The following is a 15,492-nucleotide window of genomic DNA, read 5'->3' as shown; positions in this document are numbered from 1 at the left end:
CAGTGGTGATCTGTCTGCTGTATCAGTCCAGGGGTGCCCTGTCTGCTGTATCAGGACCAGGGGTGCCCTGTCTGTTGTATTAGTCCAGGGGTGCTCTTTCTGCCGTCTCAGTCCAGGGGTGCTCTTCCTGCAGTATCAGTCCAGGGGTGCCCTGTCTGCTGTATTAGTCCAGGGGTGGTCTGTCTGCTGTATCAGTCCAGGGGTGTTCTGTCTGCTGTATCAGTCCAGGGATGGTCTGTCTGCTGTATCAGTCCAGGGGTGCTCTGTCTGCCGTATCAGTCCAGGGGTGCTCTGCCTAATGTATCAGTCCAGGGGTGCTATGTCTGCTGTATCAGTCCAGGGGTGACATGTCAGCTGTATCAGTCCAGACGTACCCTGTCTGCTGTATCAGTCCAGGGGTGCTCTTTCTGCCGTATCAGTCCAGGGGTGCTCTGCCTGCGGTATCAGTCCAGGGGTGCCCTGTCTGCTGTATTAGTCCAGGGGTGGTCTGTCTGCTGTATCAGTCCAGGGGTGCTCTGTCTGCTTTATCAGTCCAGCGGTGGTCTGTCTGCTGCATCAGTCCAGGGGTGCTCTGTCTGCTTTATCAGTCCAGCGGTGGTCTGTCTGCTGTATCAGTCCAGGGGTGCTCTATCTGCTGTATCAGTCCAGGGGTGCTCTGTCTGCTGTATCAGTCCAGGGGTGCTCTGTCTGCTGTATCAGTCCAGCGGTGGTCTGTCTGCTGTATCAGTCCAGGTTTGCTCTGTCTGCTGTATCACTCCAGGGGTGCTCTGTCTGCTGTATCAGTCCAGGGGTGCTATGTCTGCTGTATCAGTCCAGGGGTGCTATGTCTCCTGTATCAGTCCTGGGGTGCTCTGTCTGCTGTATCAATCCTGGGGTGCCCTGTCTTCTGTATCAGTCCAGGGGTGCCCTGTCTGCTGTATCAGGACCAGGGGTGCCCTGTCTGCTGTATTAGTCCAGGGGTGCTCTTTCTGCCGTATCCATCCAATGGTGCTCTGTCTGCTGTATCAGTCCAGGGGTGCTATGTCTGCTGTATCAGTCCAGGGGTGTTCTGTCTGCTGTATCAGTCCAGGGGTGCTCTGTGTGCCGTATCAGTCCAGGGGTGCTCTGCCTTATGTATCAGTCCAGGGGTGCTATGTTTGCTGTATCAGTCCAGGGGTGATATGTCAGCTGTATCAGACAAGGGGTACCCTGTCTGCTGTATCAGTCCAGGGGTGCACTTTCTGCCGTATCAGTCCAGGGGTGCTCTGCCTGCGGTATCAGTCCAGGGGTTCCCTGTCTGCTGTATTAGTCCAGGGGTGGTCTGTCTGCTGTATCAGTCCAGCGGTGGTCTGTCTGCTGTATCAGTCCAGGGGTGCTCTGTCTGCTTTATCAGTCCAGCGGTGGTCTGTCTGCTGTATCAGTCCAGGGGTGCTCTGTCTGCTGTATCAGTCCAGGGGTGCTCTGTCTGCTGTATCAGACCAGCGGTGGTCTGTCTGCTGTATCAGTCCAGGGGTGCTATATCTGCTGTATCAGTCCAGGGGTGCTCTGTCTGCTGTATCAGTCCAGGGGTGCTCTGTCTGCTGTATCAGTCCAGGGGTGCTATATCTGCTGTATCAGTCCAGGGGTGCTCTGTCTGCTGTATCAGTCCAGGGGTGCTCTGTCTGCTGTATCAGTCCAGGGGTGCTCTGTCTGCTGTATCAGTCCAGGGGTGCTCTGTCTGCTCCAGGGGTGCTATATCTGCTGTATCAGTCCAGGGGTGCTCTGTCTGCTGTATCAGTCCAGGGGTGCTCTGTCTGCTGTATCAGTCCAGGGGTGCTATATCTGCTGTATCAGTCCAGAGGTGCTCTGTCTGCTGTATCAGTCCAGGGGTGCTCTGTCTGCTGTATCAGTCCAGGGGTGCTATGTCTCCTGTTTCAGTCCTGGGGTGCTCTGTCTGCTGTATCAATCCTGGGGTGCCCTGTCTTCTGTATCAATCCAGGGGTGCCCTGTCTGCTGTATCAGGACCAGGGGTGCCCTGTCTGCTGTATTAGTCCAGGGGTGCTCTTTCTGCCGTATCCATCCAGTGGTGCTCTGTCTGCTGTATCAGTCCAGGGGTGCTATGTCTGCTGTATCAGTCCAGGGGTGTTCTGTCTGCTGTATCAGTCCAGGGGTGCTCTGTCTGCCGTATCAGTCCAGGGGTGCTCTGCCTTATGTATCAGTCCATGGGTGCTATGTTTGCTGTATCAGTCCAGGGGTGATATGTCAGCTGTATCAGTCCAGGGGTCCCCTGTCTGCTGTATCAGTCCAGGGTTGCTCTGTCTGCTGTGTCACTCCAGGGGTGCTCTATCTGCTGTATCAGTTGAGGAGTGCTCTGTCTGCTGTATCAGTCCAGCGGTGGTCTGTCTGCTGTATCAGTCCAGGGGTGCTATATCTGCTGTATCAGTCCAGGGGTGCTCTGTCTGCTGTATCAGTCTATGGGTGCTCTGTCTGCTGTATCAGTCCAGGGGTGCTCTGTCTGCTGTATCAGTCTATGGGTGCTCTGTCTGCTGCATCAGTCCTGGGGTGCTCTGTCTGCTGTATTAATCCAGGGGTGCCCTGTCTTCTGTATCAGTCCAGGGGTGCCCTGTCTGCTGTATAAGGACCAGAGGTGCCTTGTCTGCTGTATTAGTCCAGGGGTGCTCTTTCTGCCGTATCAGTCCAGGGGTGCTTTGCCTGCAGTATCAGTCCAGGGGTGCCCTGTCTGCTGTATTAGTCCAGGGGTGGTCTGTCTGCTGTATCAGTCCAGGGGTGCTTTGTCTGCTGTATCAGTCCAGGGGTGCTATGTCTGCTGTATCACTACAGGGGTGCTCTGTCGGCTATATCAGTCCAGGGTTGCTCTGTCTGCTGTATCACTCCAGGGGTGCTTTGTCTGCTGTATCAGTTGAGGAGTGCTCTGTCTGCTGTATCAATCCAGTGGTGCTCTGTCTGCTGTATCAATCCAGTGGTGCCCTGTCTGCTGTATCAGTCCAGGGGTGCTATGTCTGCTGTATCACTCCAGGGGTGCTATGTCTGCTGTATCAGTCCAGTGGTATTCTGTCGGCTTTATCAGTCCAGGGTTGCTCTGTCTGCTGTGTCACTACAGGGGTGCTCTGTCAGCTGTATCAGTTGAGGAGTGCTCTGTCTGCTGTATCAATCCAGTGGTGCTCTGTCTGATGTATCAGTCCAGGGGTGCCCTGTCTGCTGTATCAGGACCAGGGGTGCCCTGTCTGCTGTATTAGTCCAGGGGTGCTCTTTCTGCCGTCTCAGTCCAGGGGTGCTCTGCCTGCAGTTTTAGTCCAGTGGTGCCCTGTCTGCTGTATTAGTCCAGGGGTGGTCTGTCTGCTGTATCAGTCCAGGGGTGTTCTGTCTGCTGTATCAGTCCAGGGATGGTCTGTCTGCTGTGTCAGTCCAGGGGTGCTATATCTGCTGTATCAGTCCAGGGGTGCTATATCTGCTGTATCAGTCCAGGGGTGCTCTTTCTGCTGCATCAGTCCAGGGGTGCTATGTCTCCTGTATCAGTCCTGGGGTGCTCTGTCTGCTCTATTAATCCAGGGGTGCACTGTCTTCTGTATCAGTCCAGGGGTGCCCTGTCTGCTGTATAAGGACCAGGGGTGCCCTGTCTGCTGTATTAGTCCAGGGGTGCTCTTTCTGCCGTTTCAGTCCAGGGGTGCTCTGCCCGCAGTATCAGTCCAGAGGTGCCCTGTCTGCTGTATTAGTCCAGGGGTGGTCTGTCTGCTGTATCAGTCCAGGGGTGCTATGTCTACTGTATCACTCCAGGGGTGCTATGTCTGCTGTATCAGTCCAGTGGTGCTCTGTCGGCTGTATCAGTCCAGGTTTGCTCTGTCTGCTGTATCAGTCCAGGGGTGCTCTGTCTGCTGTATCAATCCAGTGGTGCTCTGTCTGCTGTATCAGTCCAGGGGTGCTTTGTCTGCTGTATCCGTCCAGGGGTGCTATGTCTACTGTATCACTCCAGGGGTGCTATGTCTGCTGTATCAGTCCAGTGGTGCTCTGTCTGCTGCATCAGTCCAGGTTTGCTCTGTCTGCTGTATCAGTCCAGGGGTGCTCTGTCTGCTGTATCAATCCAGTGGTGCTCTGTCTGCTGTATCAGTCCAGGGGTGCTTTGTCTGCTGTATCCGTCCAGGGGTGCTATGTCTACTGTATCACTCCAGGGGTGCTATGTCTGCTGTATCAGTCCAGTGGTGCTCTGTCGGCTGTATCAGTCCAGGTTTGCTCTGTCTGCTGTATCAGTCCAGGGGTGCTCTGTCTGCTGTATCAATCCAGTGGTGCTCTGTCTGCTGTATCAGTCCAGGGGTGCTTTGTCTGCTGTATCAGTCCAGGGGTGCTATGTCTGCCGTATCACTCCAGGGGTGCTATGTCTGCTGTATCAATCCAGTGGTGATCTGTCTGCTGTATCAGTCCAGGGGTGCCCTGTCTGCTGTATCAGGACCAGGGGTGCCCTGTCTGTTGTATTAGTCCAGGGGTGCTCTTTCTGCCGTCTCAGTCCAGGGGTGCTCTTCCTGCAGTATCAGTCCAGGGGTGCCCTGTCTGCTGTATTAGTCCAGGGGTGGTCTGTCTGCTGTATCAGTCCAGGGGTGTTCTGTCTGCTGTATCAGTCCAGGGATGGTCTGTCTGCTGTATCAGTCCAGGGGTGCTCTGTCTGCCGTATCAGTCCAGGGGTGCTCTGCCTTATGTATCAGTCCAGGGGTGCTATGTCTGCTGTATCAGTCCAGGGGTGATATGTCAGCTGTATCAGTCCAGACGTACCCTGTCTGCTGTATCTGTCCAGGGGTGCTCTTTCTGCCGTATCAGTCCAGGGGTGCTCTGCCTGCGGTATCAGTCCAGGGGTGCCCTGTCTGCTGTATTAGTCCAGGGGTGGTCTGTCTGCTGTATCAGTCCAGGGGTGCTCTGTCTGCTTTATCAGTCCAGCGGTGGTCTGTCTGCTGCATCAGTCCAGGGGTGCTCTGTCTGCTTTATCAGTCCAGCGGTGGTCTGTCTGCTGTATCAGTCCAGGGGTGCTCTATCTGCTGTATCAGTCCAGGGGTGCTCTGTCTGCTGTATCAGTCCAGGGGTGCTCTGTCTGCTGTATCAGTCCAGCGGTGGTCTGTCTGCTGTATCAGTCCAGGTTTGCTCTGTCTGCTGTATCACTCCAGGGGTGCTTTGTCTGCTGTATCAGTCCAGGGGTGCTATGTCTGCTGTATCAGTCCAGGGGTGCTATGTCTCCTGTTTCAGTCCTGGGGTGCTCTGTCTGCTGTATCAATCCTGGGGTGCCCTGTCTTCTGTATCAGTCCAGGGGTGCCCTGTCTGCTGTATCAGGACCAGGGGTGCCCTGTCTGCTGTATTAGTCCAGGGGTGCTCTTTCTGCCGTATCCATCCAGTGGTGCTCTGTCTGCTGTATCAGTCCAGGGGTGCTATGTCTGCTGTATCAGTCCAGGGGTGTTCTGTCTGCTGTATCAGTCCAGGGGTGCTCTGTCTGCCGTATCAGTCCAGAGGTGCTCTGCCTTATGTATCAGTCCAGGGGTGCTATGTTTGCTGTATCAGTCCAGGGGTGATATGTCAGCTGTATCAGACCAGGGGTACCCTGTCTGCTGTATCAGTCCAGGGGTGCACTTTCTGCCGTATCAGTCCAGGGGTGCTCTGCCTGCGGTATCAGTCCAGGGGTTCCCTGTCTGCTGTATTAGTCCAGGGGTGGTCTGTCTGCTGTATCAGTCCAGCGGTGGTCTGTCTGCTGTATCAGTCCAGGGGTGCTCTGTCTGCTTTATCAGTCCAGCGGTGGTCTGTCTGCTGTATCAGTCCAGGGGTGGTCTGTCTGCTGTATCAGTCCAGGGGTGCTCTGTCTGCTGTATCAGTCCAGGGGTGCTCTGTCTGCTGTATCAGACCAGCGGTGGTCTGTCTGCTGTATCAGTCCAGGGGTGCTATATCTGCTGTATCAGTCCAGGGGTGCTCTGTCTGCTGTATCAGTCCAGGGGTGCTCTGTCTGCTGTATCAGTCCAGGGGTGCTATATCTGCTGTATCAGTCCAGGGGTGCTCTGTCTGCTGTATCAGTCCAGGGGTGCTCTGTCTGCTGTATCAGTCCAGGGGTGCTCTGTCTGCTGTATCAGTCCAGGGGTGCTCTGTCTGCTGTATCAGTCCAGGGGTGCTCTGTCTGCTCCAGGGGTGCTATATCTGCTGTATCAGTCCAGGGGTGCTCTGTCTGCTGTATCAGTCCAGGGGTGCTCTGTCTGCTGTATCAGTCCAGGGGTGCTCTGTCTGCTGTATCAGTCCAGGGGTGCTCTGTCTGCTGTATCAGTCCAGGGGTGCTATGTCTCCTGTATCAGTCCTGGGGTGCTCTGTCTGCTGTATCAATCCTGGGGTGCCCTGTCTTCTGTATCAGTCCAGGGGTGCCCTGTCTGCTGTATCAGGACCAGGGGTGCCCTGTCTGCTGTATTAGTCCAGGGGTGCTCTTTCTGCCGTATCCATCCAGTGGTGCTCTGTCTGCTTTATCAGTCCAGGGGTGCTATGTCTGCTGTATCAGTCCAGGGGTGTTCTGTCTGCTGTATCAGTCCAGGGGTGCTCTGTCTGCCGTATCAGTCCAGGGGTGCTCTGCCTTATGTATCAGTCCAGGGGTGCTATGTTTGCTGTATCAGTCCAGGGGTGATATGTCAGCTGTATCAGTCCAGGGGTCCCCTGTCTGCTGTATCAGTCCAGGGGTGCACTTTCTGCCGTATCAGTCCGGGGGTGCTCTGCCTGCGGTATCAGTCCAGGGGTGCCCTGTCTGCTGTATTAGTCCTGGGGTGGTCTGTCTGCTGTTTCAGTCCAGCGGTGGTCTGTCTGCTGTATCAGTCCAGGGGTGCTCTGTCTGCTTTATCAGTCCAGCGGTGGTCTGTCTGCTGTATCAGTCCAGGGGTGCTCTGTCTGCTGTATCAGTCCAGGGGTGCTCTGTCTGCTGTATCAGTCTATTGGTGCTCTGTCTGCTGTATCAGTCCAGGGGTGCTCTTTCTGCCGTATCAGTCCAGGGGTGCTCTGCCTGCGGTATCAGTCCAGGGGTGCCCTGTCTGCTGTATTAGTCCAGGGGTGGTCTGTCTGCTGTATCAGTCATGGGGTGCTCTGTCTGCTTTGTCAGTCCAGCGGTGGTCTGTCTGCTGCATCAGTCCAGGGGTGCTCTGTCTGCTTTATCAGTCCAGCGGTGGTCTGTCTGCTGTATCAGTCCAGGGGTGCTCTATCTGCTGTATCAGTCCAGGGGTGCTCTGTCTGCTGTATCAGTCCAGGGGTGCTCTGTCTGCTGTATCAGTCCAGCGGTGGTCTGTCTGCTGTATCAGTCCAGGGGTGCTCTATCTGCTGTATCAGTCCAGGGGTGCTCTGTCTGCTGTATCACTCCAGGAGTGCTCTGTCTGCTGTATCAGTCCAGGGGTGCTATGTCTGCTGTATCAGTCCAGGGGTGCTATGTCTCCTGTATCAGTCCTGGGGTGCTCTGTCTGCTGTATCAATCCTGGGGTGCCCTGTCTTCTGTATCAGTCCAGGGGTGCCCTGTCTGCTGTATCAGGACCAGGGGTGCCCTGTCTGCTGTATTAGTCCAGGGGTGCTCTTTCTGCCGTATCCATCCAGTGGTGCTCTGTCTGCTGTATCAGTCCAGGGGTGCTATGTCTGCTGTATCAGTCCAGGGGTGTTCTGTCTGCTGTATCAGTCCAGGGGTGCTCTGTCTGCCGTATCAGTCCAGGGGTGCTCTGCCTTATGTATCAGTCCAGGGGTGCTATGTTTGCTGTATCAGTCCAGGGGTGATTTGTCAGCTGTATCAGTCCAGGGGTACCCTGTCTGCTGTATCAATGTAATGCACAAGTACGGATGCAGGTAAGTTGGTAATTCAGTTTACAATATTAAGCAATGGCAATATATTTCACAAAAGAAAATAATACATTTATTTAATTGTTCTGGAACTGGGAGTTGGTTTTTCTGCAAGTACCTGGATCCAAATGGTTCAACTGTAATACCTCCAGACAAGTGCACCAGCAATTACACAAATATTCTTTTGCACTGTGAATACTTCAATTTGCAGAGAACAGAATTCGACAACAATACTATATAAATACAATACTAATTGTTAATAGAGCTTGTCTAAAACAAGCTGTTAACCATTACTACTACACATGCAAACAATAGCGCAATACCTTTAGTCACTCTTACACTACTCGGTACTATCAATATCCCCAATAACTTTAAATCACAAAGTTCAGCTGAGTATTTTATAGATGGTGCATGTTAGGTTAGGTGTCCTGTCTCCAATAGGGATTAATGGAATTAGGCAAATGTTTCCGAGCAAATTTCCCATTTCAATAGTTGCTACTCGTGACCAGCACAAAAGAGAGACTTTCTCTAGGTTGCAGCTACTCCTCTCTCAAGTGACGTTTCCTAGCAAGATTGTAAATTAGTACATTAATTCCAACTAGTCTGTTGCTGCCTTTTCTTTATAGTTCCCTGAGGATGTGAGGGTTTACAGTACTTAGGCGTTGGTTACTCTGTGGGGTATGCTGTCTAAATTCCTCAAGGGTAATAATTAATGTAGAATATCCTTTTACGGTACTCCTTGTCTCTCTCTTTACCTCATGTGCAGCTTTCCTTCACTAACTTTCTGTAATGTCAATCAAGTATGCAGGAGCATTAGTGTAAATAATAAGAATTTACTTACCGATAATTCTATTTCTCGGAGTCCGTAGTGGATGCTGGGGTTCCTGAAAGGACCATGGGGAATAGCGGCTCCGCAGGAGACAGGGCACAAAAAAGTAAAGCTTTACTAGGTCAGGTGGTGTGCACTGGCTCCTCCCCCTATGACCCTCCTCCAGACTCCAGTTAGGTACTGTGCCCGGACGAGCATACACAATAAGGGAGGCATTTTGAATCCCGGGTAAGACTCATACCAGCCACACCAATCACACCGTACAACTTGTGATCTAAACCCAGTTAACAGTATGACAACAGAAAGGGCCTCTTAAAGATGGCTCCTTAACAATAACCCGAATTAGTTAACAATAACTATGTACAAGTATTGCAGATAATCCGCACTTGGGATGGGCGCCCAGCATCCACTACGGACTCCGAGAAATAGAATTATCGGTAAGTAAATTCTTATTTTCTCTATCGTCCTAAGTGGATGCTGGGGTTCCTGAAAGGACCATGGGGATTATACCAAAGCTCCCAAACGGGCGGGAGAGTGCGGATGACTCTGCAGCACCGAATGAGAGAACTCCAGGTCCTCCTTTGCCAGGGTATCAAATTTGTAAAATTTTACAAACGTGTTCTCCCCCGACCACGTAGCTGCTCGGCAGAGTTGTAATGCCGAGACCCCTCGGGCAGCCGCCCAAGATGAGCCCACCTTCCTTGTGGAGTGGGCTTTTACAGTTTTAGGCTGTGGCAGGCCTGCCACAGAATGTGCAAGTTGAATTGTGTTACAAATCCAACGAGCAATCGACTGCTTAGAAGCAGGTGCGCCCAACTTGTTGGGTGCATACAATATAAACAGCGAGTCAGATTTTCTGACTCCAGCCGTCCTTGCAATGTATATTTTTAAGGCTCTGACAACGTCCAACAACTTGGAGTCCTCCAAGTCGCTAGTGGCCGCAGGCACCACAATAGGTTGGTTCAGATGAAATGCTGATACCACTTTAGGGAGAAAATGCGGACGAGTCCGCAGTTCTGCCCTATCCGAATGGAAGATTAGATAAGGACTTTTATAAGATAAAGCCGCCAATTCAGATACTCTCCTGGCAGAGGCCAGGGCTAGTAACATAGTCACTTTCAATGTGAGATATTTCAAATCCACCTTTTTCAATGGTTCAAACCAATGGGATTTGAGGAAATCTAAAACTACATTTAGATCCCACGGTGCCACCGGAGGCACCACAGGAGGCTGTATATGCAGTACTCCCTTGACAAAAGTCTGGACCTCAGGGACAGAGGCCAATTCTTTTTGGAAGAATATTGACAGGGCCGAAATTTGAACCTTAATGGATCCCAATTTGAGACCCATAGATAATCCTGATTGCAGGAAATGTAGGAAACGACCCAGTTGGAATTCCTCCTTCGGAACCCTCCGATCCTCGCACCACGCTACATATTTTCGCCAAATGCGGTGATAATGTTTCACGGTGACTTCCTTCCGTGCCTTAATCAAGGTAGGAATGACTTCTTCTGGAATGCCTTTCCCTTTTAGGATCTGGCGTTCAACCGCCATGCCGTCAAACGCAGCCGCGGTAAGTCTTGAAAAAGACAGGGACCCTGCTGTAGCAGGTCCCTTCTCAGAGGTAGAGGCCACGGTTCGTCCGTGAGCATCTCTTGAAGTTCCGGATACCAAGTCCTTCTCGGCCAATCCGGAACCACTAGTATTGTTCTTACTCTTCTTTGCCGTATGATCTTCAATACCTTTGGTATGAGCGGCAGAGGAGGAAACACATACACTGACTGGTACACCCAAGGAGTTACCAGTGCGTCCACAGCTATTGCCTGTGGATCTCTTGACCTGGCGCAATATTTGTCCAGTTTCTTGTTGAGGCGAGACGCCATCATGTCTACAATTGGTCTTTCCCAACGGTCTATTAACATGTTGAAGACTTCTGGATGTAGACCCCACTCTCCCGGATGAAGATCGTGTCTGCTGAGGAAGTCTGCTTCCCAGTTGTCCACGCCCGGGATGAACACTGCTGACAGTGCTATCACGTGATTCTCCGCCCAGCGAAGAATCTTGGCAGCTTCTGCCATTGCACTCCTGCTTCTTGTGCCGCCCTGCCTGTTTACATGGGCGACCGCCGTGATGTTGTCCGACTGAATCAACACCGGCTTTCCTTGCAGGAGAAGTTCCGCCTGGCTTAGAGCATTGTAGATTGCTCTTAGTTCCAGAATGTTTATGTGAAGAGACTTTTCCAGACTCGTCCATACTCCCTGGAAGTTTCTTCCTTGTGTGACTGCTCCCCAGCCTCTCAGGCTGGCGTCCGTGGTCACCAGGATCCAATCCTGAATGCCGAATCTGCGGCCTTCTAATAGGTGAGCCTTCTGCAACCACCACAGAAGTGACACCCTTGTCTTTGGTGACAGGGTTATTCGCAGGTGCATCTGCAGATGCGACCCTGACCATTTGTCCAACAGATCCCTTTGGAATATTCTTGCATGGAATCTGCCGAATGGAATTGCTTCGTAAGAAGCCACCATTTTTCCCAGGACTCTTGTGCATTGATGTACTGACACTTTTCCTGGTTTTAGGAGGTTCCTGACCAGATCGGATAACTCCTTGGCTTTTTCCTCTGGAAGGAAAACCTTTTTCTGAACCGTGTCCAGAATCATTCCTAGGAACAGCAGACGAGTTGTCGGGATTAAATGGGATTTTGGAATATTCAGAATCCACCCGTGTTGTCTTAGCACCTCTTGAGATAGTGCTAAAGCTGTCTCCAGCTGTTCTCTGGACCTTGCCCTTATTAGGAGATCGTCCAAGTATGGGATAACTAATACGCCTTTTCTTCGAAGAAGAATCATCATCTCGGCCATTACCTTGGTAAAGACCCGAGGCGCCGTGGACAATCCGAACGGCAGCGTCTGAAACTGATAGTGACAGTTTTGAACAATGAACCTGAGGTACCCCTGGTGTGCGGGGTAAATCGGAACGTGTAGATACGCATCCTTGATGTCCAAGGATACCATAAAGTCCCCTTCTTCCAGGTTCGCTATCACTGCTCTGAGTGACTCCATCTTGAACTTGAACTTTTTTATGTAGAGGTTCAAGGACTTCAGATTTAGAATAGGCCTTACCGAGCCATCCGGCTTCGGTACCACAAATAGAGTGGAATAATACCCCTTTCCTTGTTGTAATAGGGGTACTTTGACTATCACCTGCTGAGCGTACAGCTTGTGAATGGCTTCCAACACCCTCTCCCTTTCGGAAGAGACGGTTGGTAAGGCAGACTTCAGGAAACGATGAGGAGGATCCGTCTCTAATTCCAACCTGTACCCCTGAGATATTATCTGCAGGATCCAGGGGTCTACCTGCGAGTGAGCCCACTGCGCGCTGTAATTTTTGAGACGGCCCCCCACTGTCCCCGAGTCCGCTTGAGAGGCCCCAGCGTCATGCTGAGGTTTTTGCAGGAGCCGGGGAGGGCTTCTGTTCCTGGGAAGGAGCTGCCTGTTGGTGTCTCTTCCCTCTTCCTCTGCCTCGTGGCAGGTACGACAAGCCCTTTGCTCTCTTATTTTTGTAGGAGCGAAAAGGCTGCGGTTGAAAGGTCGGTGCCTTTCTCTGTTGGGGAGTGACTTGAGGTAAAAAAGTGGATTTCCCGGCAGTAGCCGTGGCCACCAAGTCTGATAGACCAACTCCAAATAACTCCTCCCCTTTATACGGCAAAACCTCCATGTGACGTTTTGAATCCGCATCGCCTGTCCACTGTCGTGTCCATAAGGCTCTTCTGGCTGAAATGGACATAGCACTCACCCGAGATGCCAGTGTGCAAATATCCCTCTGTGCATCACGCATATAGATAAATGCATCCTTTATTTGTTCTAACGACAGTAAAACATTGTCCCTATCTAGGGTATCAATATTTTCAATCAGGGATTCTGACCAAACTACTCCAGCACTGCACATCCAGGCAGTTGCTATAGCTGGTCGTAGTATAACACCTGCATGTGTGTATATATTCTTTTGAATAACTTCCATCTTTCTATCTGATGGATCCTTAAGTGCGGCCGTCTCAGGAGAGGGTAACGCCACTTGTTTGGATAAGCGTGTGAGCGCCTTGTCCACCTTAGGGGGTGTTTCCCAGCGCGCCCTAACCTCTGGCGGGAAAGGGTATAATGCCAATAACTTTTTTGAAATTATCAACTTTTTATCAGGAGCAACCCACGCTTCATCACACACGTCATTTAATTCTTCTGATTCAGGAAAAACTGTTTGTAGTTTTTTCACACCATACATAATACCCTGTTTTACGGTATCTGTAGTATCAGCTAAATGTAACGTCTCCTTCATTGCCAAAATCATATAACGTGTGGCCCTACTGGAAAATACGTTTGAATTTCTACCGTCGTCACTGGAATCAGTGCCCGTGTCTGGGTCTGTGTCGACCGACTGAGGCAAAGGGCGTTTTACAGCCCCTGACGGTGTTTGAGGCGCCTGGACAGGCATTAATTGATTGTCCGGCCGCCTCATGTCCTCAACTGACTGTTTAAGGGAAGATAAACCATCACGTAATTCCACAAATAAAGGCATCCATTCTGGTGTCGACCCCCTGGGGGGTGACATCTGCATATTTGGCAATTGCTCCGCCTCCACACCAATATCGTCCTCATACATGTCGACACCACGTACCGACACACACCGCAAACTCACAGGGAATGCTCTAATGAAGACAGGACCCACTAGCCCTTTTGGGGAGACAGAGGGAGAGTCTGCCAGCACACACCACAAAGCGCTATATATACAAGGGATATCCTTATATTAAGTGCTCCCTTATAGCTGCTTTAATATATATATATATAGCCATTAATGTGCCCCCCCTCTCTGTTTTACCCTGTTTCTGTAGTGCAGTGCAGGGGAGAGACCTGGGAGCCGTTCTGACCAGCGGAGCTGTGACAGAAAATGGCGCCGTGTGCTGAGGAGATAGGCCCCGCCCCTTTTTCGGCGGGTTCTTCTCCCGCTATTTTTCCAGTCAGGCAGGGGTTAAATATCTCCATATAGCCCCTATGGGCTATATGTGAGGTATTTTTAGCCTTGTATAAGGTTTATATTTGCCTCTCAGAGCGCCCCCCCCCAGCGCTCTGCACCCTCAGTGACTGCCCAGTGAAGTGTGCTGAGAGGAAAATGGCGCACAGCTGCAGTGCTGTGCGCTACCTTATGAAGACTGAGGAGTCTTCAGCCGCCGGTTTCCGGACCTCTTCACGCTTCAGCATCTGCAAGGGGGTCGGCGGCGCGGCTCCGGGACCGGACTCCACGGCTGGGCCTGTGTTCGATCCCTCTGGAGCTAATGGTGTCCAGTAGCCAAGCAGCAAATCCACTCTGCATGCAGGTGAGTTTACTACTTTCCCCCTAAGTCCCACGTTGCAGTGATCCTGTTGCCAGCAGGACTCACTGTAAAGAAAAAAACCTAAACTAAACTTTCTCTAAGCAGCTCTTTAGGAGAGCCACCTAGATTGCACCCTTCTCGTTCGGGCACAAAATCTAACTGGAGTCTGGAGGAGGGTCATAGGGGGAGGAGCCAGTGCACACCACCTGACCTAGTAAAGCTTTACTTTTTTGTGCCCTGTCTCCTGCGGAGCCGCTATTCCCCATGGTCCTTTCAGGAACCCCAGCATCCACTTAGGACGATAGAGAAAAAGGCTTCACTAGCTGCATCGCTGGTAAGAGTTAAATTATAGCAGGATATCTGACGGCAATACCTGCTCTTAATCCTGACTGAAAGGAAGCGCCAGTGTTCATTTACATAGTACAGAATACTGCAGGCTTGAATGCTAAAAATCAGTTCTAGGCAAATATAGCTACCTCTGAAGGGGGTACTTTATGTAGTGCTATAGCTGGGTAGCGTGACATGCAGAATGCCCCAGGTGCTGTTTTGACTCCCTGTATAGCCAGTGCCTGCTGAGCTGTGATGGCTCCTACTATGTGGTGCTAATGTAAATCGCAGTTATACCTCTCCAAGTGTCTGTGTTAGGTCTCCATGCTGTCCGTAGCTGTCAGTGTGGGATACTGGGTATCTTTCCGGACAATCTGCTCCCACGGACTATTCCTTTGTTACTGCCGCCGACCTCTTGCCTTAATTGGGGAGGCCTGGTCCACTCTGAGGCATTACTAACTGCCAGGGCTCCAGATAAAACTCCACCCACTGCCGCTATGGAAGCTGCTGCGGTCACTCTTATTACATCTGCACCCCCAGACTTGCCTTGCATGGGGGTAAAGCCATCTCTCTGACCACCATTGTGGTAGGAAGGTCTGCCTCCATCTCCTCCGTCACCCCCACGCCACCTCAGCACACACTTGATGGCATAGCTCTCCTCTCAAGATTACCTCAGCTCAGCTCTCACCAACCAACACTTTCTCCCAACTGTCACTGGTCTCACCACCTGACTGGTCATGTGTCCTGCTCCTGAGCTCTTGAGCAGTTGCTGGGGCTGCTGGGAGCTGCGGTGTGTCAGTTGTATGATGACATACACCTGCATTATAGCATAATGCACAATGTCAGACATACTATAATACCTCACATTGTGGTGCATTACATCAGTCCAGGGGTGCACTTTCTGCGTATCAGTCCAGGGGTGCTCTGCCTGCGGTATCAGTCCAGGGGTGCCCTGTCTGCTGTATTAGTCCAGGGGTGGTCTGTCTGCTGTATCAGTCCAGCGGTGGTCTGTCTGCTGTATCAGTCCAGGGGTGCTCTGTCTGCTTTATCAGTCCAGCGGTGGTCTGTCTGCTGTATCAGTCCAGGGGTGCAATATCTGCTGTATCAGTCCAGGGGTGCTCTGTCTGCTGTATCAGTCCAGGGGTGCTCTGTCTGCTGTATCAGTCCAGGGGTGCTATAT

General features: G+C 51.7%; 1 long non-coding RNA gene across 1 annotated transcript in view; it reads right to left on the bottom strand.

Annotated features, from left to right (window-relative positions):
• The window catches only part of LOC134953428 (uncharacterized), a 406,230-nt gene extending 391,066 nt beyond the window's left edge, over positions 1-15,164 (bottom strand). Inside the window, exon 1 of the long non-coding RNA XR_010185850.1 lies at positions 14,610-15,164. This is a non-coding gene — a long non-coding RNA (uncharacterized LOC134953428). The remainder of the gene's footprint in view (positions 1-14,609) is intronic.
• Positions 15,165-15,492: the final 328 nt, after the last annotated feature.

Source organism: Pseudophryne corroboree, chromosome 1, assembly GCF_028390025.1.
Source record: "Pseudophryne corroboree isolate aPseCor3 chromosome 1, aPseCor3.hap2, whole genome shotgun sequence".
Classification (NCBI taxonomy): Eukaryota; Metazoa; Chordata; class Amphibia; order Anura; family Myobatrachidae; genus Pseudophryne; species Pseudophryne corroboree.
This window is presented reverse-complemented; position numbering and strand designations above follow the sequence as displayed.